The following is an 8,758-nucleotide window of genomic DNA, read 5'->3' as shown; positions in this document are numbered from 1 at the left end:
AGGGAAATTGGTCTGAAGTTTTCTTTCTTTGTTAGGTCTTTGTGTGGTTTAGGTACCAGAGTAATTGTGGCTTCAGAGAACAAATTGGGTAGAGTACCTCTGTTTCTATTTTGTGGAATAGTTTGAGGAGTATTGGTAAAAGGTCTTCTTTTAAGGTTTGATAAAACTCTGCACTAAACTCATCTTGTTCAGTGCTCTTTTTGGTTGGGAGACTATTAATAACTGTTTCTATTTTTTTTTTAGCAGATATGGAACTGTTTAGATCATTCATCTGATCTTGGGTTAACTTTGGTACCTGGTATCTGTCCAAAATCATTGTCCATTTTATCCAGGTGTTCCATTTTTGTTGTGTATAGGCTTTTGTAGTAGGATCTCATAAATTTTTGGATTTCCTCAGTGTCTGTTGTTATGTCTCCCTTTTCATTTCTGATCGTGTTAATTAGGATACTATCTCTGTGTCCTCTAGTTAATCTGGCTAAGGGTTTATCTATTTTGTTGATTTTCTCAAAGAACCAGCTCCTGGTTTGGTTGGATGCTTTGTATAGTTCTTTTTGTTTCTAGTTGATTGATTTCAGCCCTGAGTTTATTTCCTGCCTTTGATTCCTCTTGGGTGAATTTGCTTCTCTTTGTTCTAGCGCTTGCAGGTATGCTGTCAAATTGTTGGTATATGTTCTCTGCATTTTATTTTTCAAGGCACTTAGAACTATTAGTTTTTCTCTTAGGACTGCTTTCATTGTGTCCCATAAGTTTGGGTATGTTGTGGCTTCATTTTCATTAAACTCTAGAAAGTCTTTAATTTCTTTCTTTACTTCTTCCTTGACCAAATTATCATTGAGTAGAGTGTTGTTAAGCTTCCACATGTATATGGACATTCAATTGTTTATGTTGTTATTGAGGAGCAGCCTTCGTCCATGGTGACCTGATTGTATGCAAGGAATTATTTCAGTCTTCTTGTATCTGTTGAGGCCTGATTTGTGACCAATTATATGGTCAATTTTGGAGAAGGTACCATGAGGTGCTGAGAAAAAGGTATATCCTTTTGTTTTAGGATAAAATGTTCTATAGATATCTGTTAATTTCATCTGTTTCATAACTTCTGTTAGTCTCACCATGTCTTTGTTTAGTTTCTGTTTCTATGATCTGCCCATTGCAGAGAGTGGGGTGTTGAAGTGTCCCACTATTATTGTGTGCAGTGCAATGTGTGCTTTGAGCTTTAGTAAAGTTTCTTTTATGAATGTAGATACCCTTGCAGTTGGAGCATAGAGGTTCAGTATTGAGAGTTCATCTTGGTAGATCATACCTTTGATGAGTATGAAGTGTCCTTCCTTATCTTTTTTGATCACTTTAGGGTGAAAGTTGATTTTATTCAATATTAGAATGGCTACTCCAGCTTTTTTCTTGGGATCATTGTTTTGGAAAAAATTTTCTAGCCTTTATTCTGAAGTAGTGTCTGTCTTTGTCACTGAGGTGGGTTTCCTGTATGCAACAAAATGTTGGTTCCTGTTTATGTACCCAGTCTGATAATTTATGTCTTTTTTGGGGGGAATTGAGTCCATTGATATTAATAGATATTAAGGAAAGGTAATTGATGCTTCCTGTCATTTTTGTTGTTAGAGTTGGAATTCTGTTCATTTGCTATCTTCTTTTGATTTTGTTAGAAGATTACGTTCTTACTTTTTCTAGGAAGTAGTTTCCCGCTTTATGTTGAAGTTTTCCACTTATTACTCTCTGAAGGGCTGGATTTGTTGTAATATATTGTGTAAATTTGGTTTTGTCATGGAGTACTTTGGTTTCTCCATCTTTGGTAATTGATTGTTTTGCTGGGTATAGTACCCTGGGCTGGCATTTGTGTTCTCTTAGGGTCTGTATGACATCAACCCAGGATCTTCTGACTTTCATAGTCTCTGGCAAGAAGTCTGATGTAATTCTTAGAAGTCTGCCTTTATTTGTTACTTGACCTTTTTCCCTCACTGCTTTTAGTAATCTTTCTTTGTTTTGTGTATTTGGTGTTTTGACTATTATGTGGTGGGAGAAATTTCTTTTCTGGTCCAGTTTATTTGGAGTTCTATCAGCTTCTTCTATGTTCATGGGCATCTCTTTCTTTAGGTTAGGGATGTTTTCTTATATAATTTTGTTGACGATATTTACTGACACTTTAATTGGAGGTCTTCACTCTCTTCTATACCTATTATCCTTTGGTTTGGTCTTCTCATTGTGTCCTGGATTTCCTGGATGTTTTGAGTTAAACGTTTTGCATTTTTGTGTTTTCTTTGACTGTTGTATCAATGTTTTCTATGGTATCTTCTGCATCTGAGATTCTCTCTTCTATATCTTGTATTCTGTTCGTGATGCTTGCATCTATGGTTCCTGACTTCTTTCCTAGGTTTTCAATCTCCAGAGCTGTCTCTCTTTGTGATTTCTTCACTGTTTCTACTTCTATTTATAGGTCTTGGATGGTTTTGCTCAATTCCTTCACCTGTTTGGTTGTGTTTTCCTGTAATTCTTTAAGGGAATTTTGTGTTTTTCTCTTTAATGGCTTGAACCTCTTTACCTGTGTTCTCCTGTATGTCTTTAAGTGAGTTATTCATGTCCTTCTTAAGTTCCTCTATCACCATCATGAAATATTATTTTAGATCCAAATCTTTCTTTTCTGGTGTTTTGAGATATTCATGACTTCCTGAGGTGGGAGTACTAGGTTCTGATGTCGCCAAGTAGTCTTGGTTTCTGTTGGCAAGGTTCTTGCGTTTGCCTTTCACCATTTGTTGGTCTCTGGTGTTAGATTTTCTTGCTGTCTCTGGCTGGAGCTTCTTCCTCCTGTGGGTCTGTAAGCCTGTGTCAGCACTTCTGGGAGAGCAGCTCTCCTCTGGTAAGACCTGAGTGCAGAGGGCTGTGGATAAGTCATCCCTCCTGAGTCCACAGTCCCTCCTAGAACTAGATGGAGGTAGAAAGGATCCTATACCGGCTACCCTGCCACTTCTGAGGCCTGTGCCTCCCAGCTAGTCCCACCTTAGAAAGTCACCGGAGAGAAAATAATCTATTTTCATAACATACACAATCTTTGCACAAGGGCATATCTTATCAGGCTTGCCATACTTTTTAGTGTTCACCGTTGAATAAAATTGATAACTATTTTCTCCTTTGGTAGCCTGTATAGAACTTAGTAGCACTAGTAAAACATAACTAGTAGGTCTGATGCTTCCAGGGTACCAAAAATCATTTTGACTTTTCCATGTTCAAACTCAAGTAAATGATGTCTTCAGCAACTGGGTTGTAATGTCAAATTTTGGGAGGTAACCATGAGCATTGGCAATAGTTTTTAATATTTAGGGATCTATGTGTCTCCAGCAACTCCTAAAGGGATAATCTATTCTTGGTACTGGAGTTTTATTTTCTAGCATAGCGTATCTAGTTGGGTTGTCATTCTCTTTGTTGAGGGGATATTTCATTAAAGAAATATTTGTCTCTTTTCTTTGTTTCTGCCTCTCTGTCTATTTCTATCCCTCTCTGTCTCTGTCTCTGTCTCTTTGTCTCTGTCCCACCCCTCCTTATTAATGATTGTAATAAATATCATCTCCAGAAGCATTACTCTTGATCAGTCAGAATTTGATTCTTAATTCTCAATCAATCCTTTGTGAATATTTCACGTATGAGTGCTGTTTAATATATTGTAATATATGTATGTTCAGTATTTCAAAGTGAACTAAAATACAGAGAGATGCTTACATTTGTTTTTATGTTACAGACACTCTTAGAAACCAGTACTATGCTCTTGTTATGAGTTCAAACCCTTGGATTATCTTTTTCCAGTTGATATTGATTTGTGAGATCTGTTGTTTTGAAACATAAAAATATATAAGAGGAAGAGAGTTATCCTCAGAGAGTTTGTGGTCTTCTTTGTGTCTCTATAAAAGGAAAGCATAACAACTTAAATAAACTTCTCCTGAGATGAAAAAAATGACAGTCATGTGGGCGTACCTGAGCTTGATGGTGGACATTTGTCACATCATATTCTCTGTTTCAATTAAAATAAATATAACATCCTAAAATAGCTTTTCAAGCTCACCCTGTGGCAACTTGAAAATATCCAACATTTACGGAATGTCTACTATTTGCCAACAGTGTAAGGCTCATATATGTTGTCATTTTACTCAATTTTTATCACTATTATGATGCATAGGTATATTCCTTCCATTTTATATGGAGTTTGAGTTTCCCCAGGAAATGAGAGGTATAGCTGAGATTCTAATGTTAGCTCCATTTCTGAAAGGCTCATATTCTTAATCACTATGATATATTGCAGAGGAAAGTGTACTAATATTCAAAGTACATTAGAGAGGTTTTAAATTGAAATAAATTTTACTCTTGACCATGGCCTTGTGAACAGTTTTCAAACATTTATCTATTAGAAAATGAATTCCTCATGTTTTTCTATTTCTTTCACTTTTAAATTCATTTATTAGAGTTTTATCCTTTGACACTTGACAAGGAACCATCTCTTACATATATCCCCACAATGTAATACAATGTTTTGCAATTAAATGTGTGCAATAAGCACCTTATTAATTAAACAAATTACCAGGAATGTTGCAAAATGTTACATTATGGACAGATATTAAATCTGTTCATGTCTAGTCTTTGATGTGTGGTTTTAAGATTTACAGAAATTCATAACCGTAAGCTGCATTTGGCTGATCTTTCATGGTGGACTGCTGACTTCTTAGTTGTCAGTGTTCAAATGAGAAGAATAATAAAAGTAATTATAACAACCAAGTTAAAAATTTAAAACTCAGCATAATCTTAGACTAACTTAAATTTGAGTTTAAATATTTTTTTAGCTCATTAAATAGAATAGTATGTGTATTAAACTTTAAGTGGTAAATCTTACCAATTTGGGTTTTTATGTGTTTGAGGTACATATCTGGCAAACATTGGATGACATATTGAAAAGCAAAGGAAGTAGATATCAGCCAATTTATATAATTTAAACATTAATTGGATCAATTTTATCCTGTGAAATCCATTGTGATACTTTACTGATAACTGAGTGCCAGGGGGCAAGCCCCAGATGTTCTTTCTTCTTGGTTCCTCTTGAGATAGCAGAGGGGAAAGACTGTTGTTGAGGGCAAGACTTGGTCTTACACAGATGTTAAGGGTTGCTATATAGTAATAAAATGTTTACCTAGTATCTGACCTGACTTCTGGGTTCCTCTGAGACAAGAAACTGTTTAACCTCATCATAAAACAGCAGGAGATTAAGTAAAGTAGCCTTTGTTCTATCTCCAGGAACTGCAGGGCTCTAACTTCCAGCCTGCCAGTTGAAGTTATTGAAGAAAAAGGGACACTTTGAAAACAGTGGTTTTAGCCTTTCTTTCTTTCTCTTTTTTCTTTTTTGAATTTAATTTTTAAATCGTTTTTTTTTTTAATTTTTTTACAGTCCAGTTGTTATGCCCTTCCTGATCCACCCTCCAATATTTCCTCATCCCATTCCTCCATCCCTGTCTCCAAGAGGATGTCCCCACCTCTCTAGCCCATTCCACTCCAACCAGCCAGGCCTCCTTACTGTCTGGGGCCTCAAGTCTCTAGATGGTTATGTGCCTCTTCACTCACTGAGGCCAGACAAGGCAATCCCCTGCTGTATATGTTTCAGGGGGCTCAGGCCAGCAAGTGTATGCTGCCTGGTTGGTGGCTCAGTGTCTGAGAGACCTCAGGGGTCCAGGTTAGTTGAGACTGCTGGTCTTCTTATGGTGTCGCCCTCCTCCTCAACTTTTTCCAGCCTTTCCCTAGTTCAACCACAGCAGTCCCCTACTTCAGTCCATTGATTGGGTGTAAATATCTGCATCTGTCTCAGTAAGCTTCTTGTTGGGCCTCTCAAAGGGCAGCTATGCTAGGCTCCTGTCTGTAAGCACACCATAGCATCAGTAATAATGTCAGGCATTGGAGCCTCCCTTCAAGAAAGATCCAAATTTGGGCTGGTCACTGGACCTCCTTTCCCTCAATCTCTTCTCCATTTTAGTCCCTGGAGTTCTTCTAGACAGGAACAATTCTGGGTCAGAGTTTTTGACTGTGGAATGAAAAGCCCATCCATCCACTTGATGGCCTGTCTTTCTATTGGAGGTCAACTCTACAAGTTCCCTTTTCCTCCTGTTAGGCATTTTATCTAAGGTCCCTCTCTTTGAGTCCTGAGAGTCTCTCACTTCCCAGGTCTCTGGTTCATTCGAGAGGGTTCCCCCACCTCCCAGTTTTCTAAGGTTGCCTGTTTCTATTCATTCTGTTGGTCCTCAGGACTTCATTCCTGCTCCTCTCTCCCAACCTTTACCAATACCTGATCATGTTCCCCTTTCTACCTCCCACTCTCTTCTCCTATCCATGTCCCTCTATCCCTCTGCCCCATGATTGATTTCTTCTCCCTTGCAAGTGGGATTGAGGCATCCTTACTTGGGCTCTTTGGTTTGCTAACTTTCTTGAGTTCTGTGGATTGTATCCTGGAAATTCTGTCCTTTTTTGGCTAATATCCACTTATTAATGAATACATATGATGCATGTCTTTTTGGGTCTGAGTTACCTCAGGAATCTGATATTTTCCATTTCCATCCATTTACCTGAAAAACTCAGGATGTATGCATTCCTAATAGCTGAATAGTATTTCATTGTGTAAATGATCCATCTGTATCAATTCATCCATTGTATGACATCTGGGGTTTTTCAAGCTTCTGGGTATCACAAATAAGACTGCTATGGACATAGTGGGGCATGTGCTTCTATGGTATGGTGGGGCATCTTTTGCTCTATGCCCAAAATTGGTATAGTGGGGCCTTCTGGTAGATCTATTTCCAATTTGTTCTTCAGTTCTCCAAAAACTTTCTACAAAAGTTCTCCTCCCAAAAATATCTCTCGAAAAGTTCTCTCTGCTCTCTTCTACTAATTGCTCTTCCTCCTCCTCTGATGTCCCAGTAATGCCTTTACTTTCAATACAATTACTCCTAATGCACTTCTTCTAAGTTCTTCTTGAGTTCCGTCTAAAAAATTCTCTTCTTTCTTTGTCCTCAGCACTTATACATCTTCCAGAATATATGATCACATGGTAAAAAGTTCATCACAAGTTTACACATAAATTCAAATCATAAACTGAATAAGAAGCTTACAACATAGAATTAAGAGTAATTATCTGGTTAAATATTCACCAGCTCTACACATTCATGGAGAGTTAAAAAAACATGACTTTTGTGACTAAGTTATTAGTGATGCTTTGTACAGACAAACCCAGCCAATATTATATCTTCTGTCCTTGCACATATAGTAAATTATTAGTTCCCTTTTTATGATTTTTGGTTAATTGTTTTACAACCTCTTGGAATGTGCTCTAAATTGTAGACACTTGCTTTCTGTCTCAGAAGCAAATAACTAGTGACACTTGAAGACTGACAAAGTTCTCATTGCAGTTTTGATTATCAGTGAGGATAATAGCAGTTCTCCTATCAAAGAGCTTAATAATTATTAATATATGTCAGGAGCCATAATGGGACAAGCTAATAACTAGCAGAATGATCTTCCTGAGATGGCCTGCTTCAGATTGTTATATAATCTGTGACAGGTTCACCCTTACCTAGCAAGAATGTAAGGAAATTCATTTTAGGAAAGATTCCTGCTATTATGCATTTCTTGTTATTATTAAACATGTATAACAATCACTAAGTAATAGTACACCCCTTTAGAGCAGATATCTACAGATCCAAGAAGATATATTGTCTTGTAGTGATGCTAAATAGAGAAATAGATGGCTTAAGTCTTGAAGATGATTATGTAAGAATTCCTAAAATTATATCTGTGATTATTAAGCTGTTTTACAGTAGGACTGCTACTAGGTCCTTTTATGCTTGTCAAAACTTCAATGAAAGCTCTGCCAATCAATCTCCCATGTGTCACCAGGTAATTGCTCTTAAATAGTAACAAGACATTTTTTTTAATTATTTTTTCATGTGAATCCCCCCTTATTTTTATTGGATTTTTAAAAATTTACATTTCAAATGTTTTCCCCTTTCCATGTCTCCTCTTTGGAAACATCCTATCCCATTCCCCCTCCCCCTGCCTCTATGAGGGTGCTACTTCAACCACCCACCCACTCCTGCCTTGCTGCCCTGGTGTTCCCCTACACTGGGGCATCTAGTATTCACAGAATCAAGGGCCTTTCCTCCCACTGATGTCTGACAAGACCATCCTCTGCTACATATGCACCTGGAGCCATGGGTCCTTGCATATGTAATCTTTGGTTGGTGGTCCAGTCTCCAGGAGCTCTGGGGGATCTGTCCCATTGACTCTGTTAGTCCCCCCAATAAGGCTGCAACCCCTCTCAGCTCCTTTAATCCTTTCTCCAACTCCTCTGTGGGGACTCTTCGCTCAATCCAATGGTTGGCTGTGAGCATCCATGCCTATATTTGTCAGGCTCTGACAGAACCTCTCAAAGGTCAGCTATATCAGGCTTCTGTCAGCACTTCTTGGCATCCATAATAGTGTCTGTGTTTGGTAACTGTATATAGGATGGATCCCCCAGTGGGGCAGTCTCTGTTTGGCCTTTCCTTGAGTCTCAGTTCCATACTGTATCTCCTCCTATAGGTATTTTGTTCCTCCTTCTAAGAAAGACTTAAGTGTCCACACTTTGGTCTTCCTTCTTCTTGAGCTTCATGTAGTCTGTGAATTGTATCTTGGGTATTCCAAGTTTTTGGCCTAACATCCACTTTTCAGTGAGTGCATACCATGTGTG

Source organism: Mastomys coucha, unplaced genomic scaffold (assembly GCF_008632895.1).
Source record: "Mastomys coucha isolate ucsf_1 unplaced genomic scaffold, UCSF_Mcou_1 pScaffold21, whole genome shotgun sequence".
In the NCBI taxonomy this organism is placed as follows: Eukaryota; Metazoa; Chordata; class Mammalia; order Rodentia; family Muridae; genus Mastomys; species Mastomys coucha.
The sequence above is the reverse complement of the archived record's forward strand: the minus strand, read 5'-3'. Positions refer to the sequence as shown.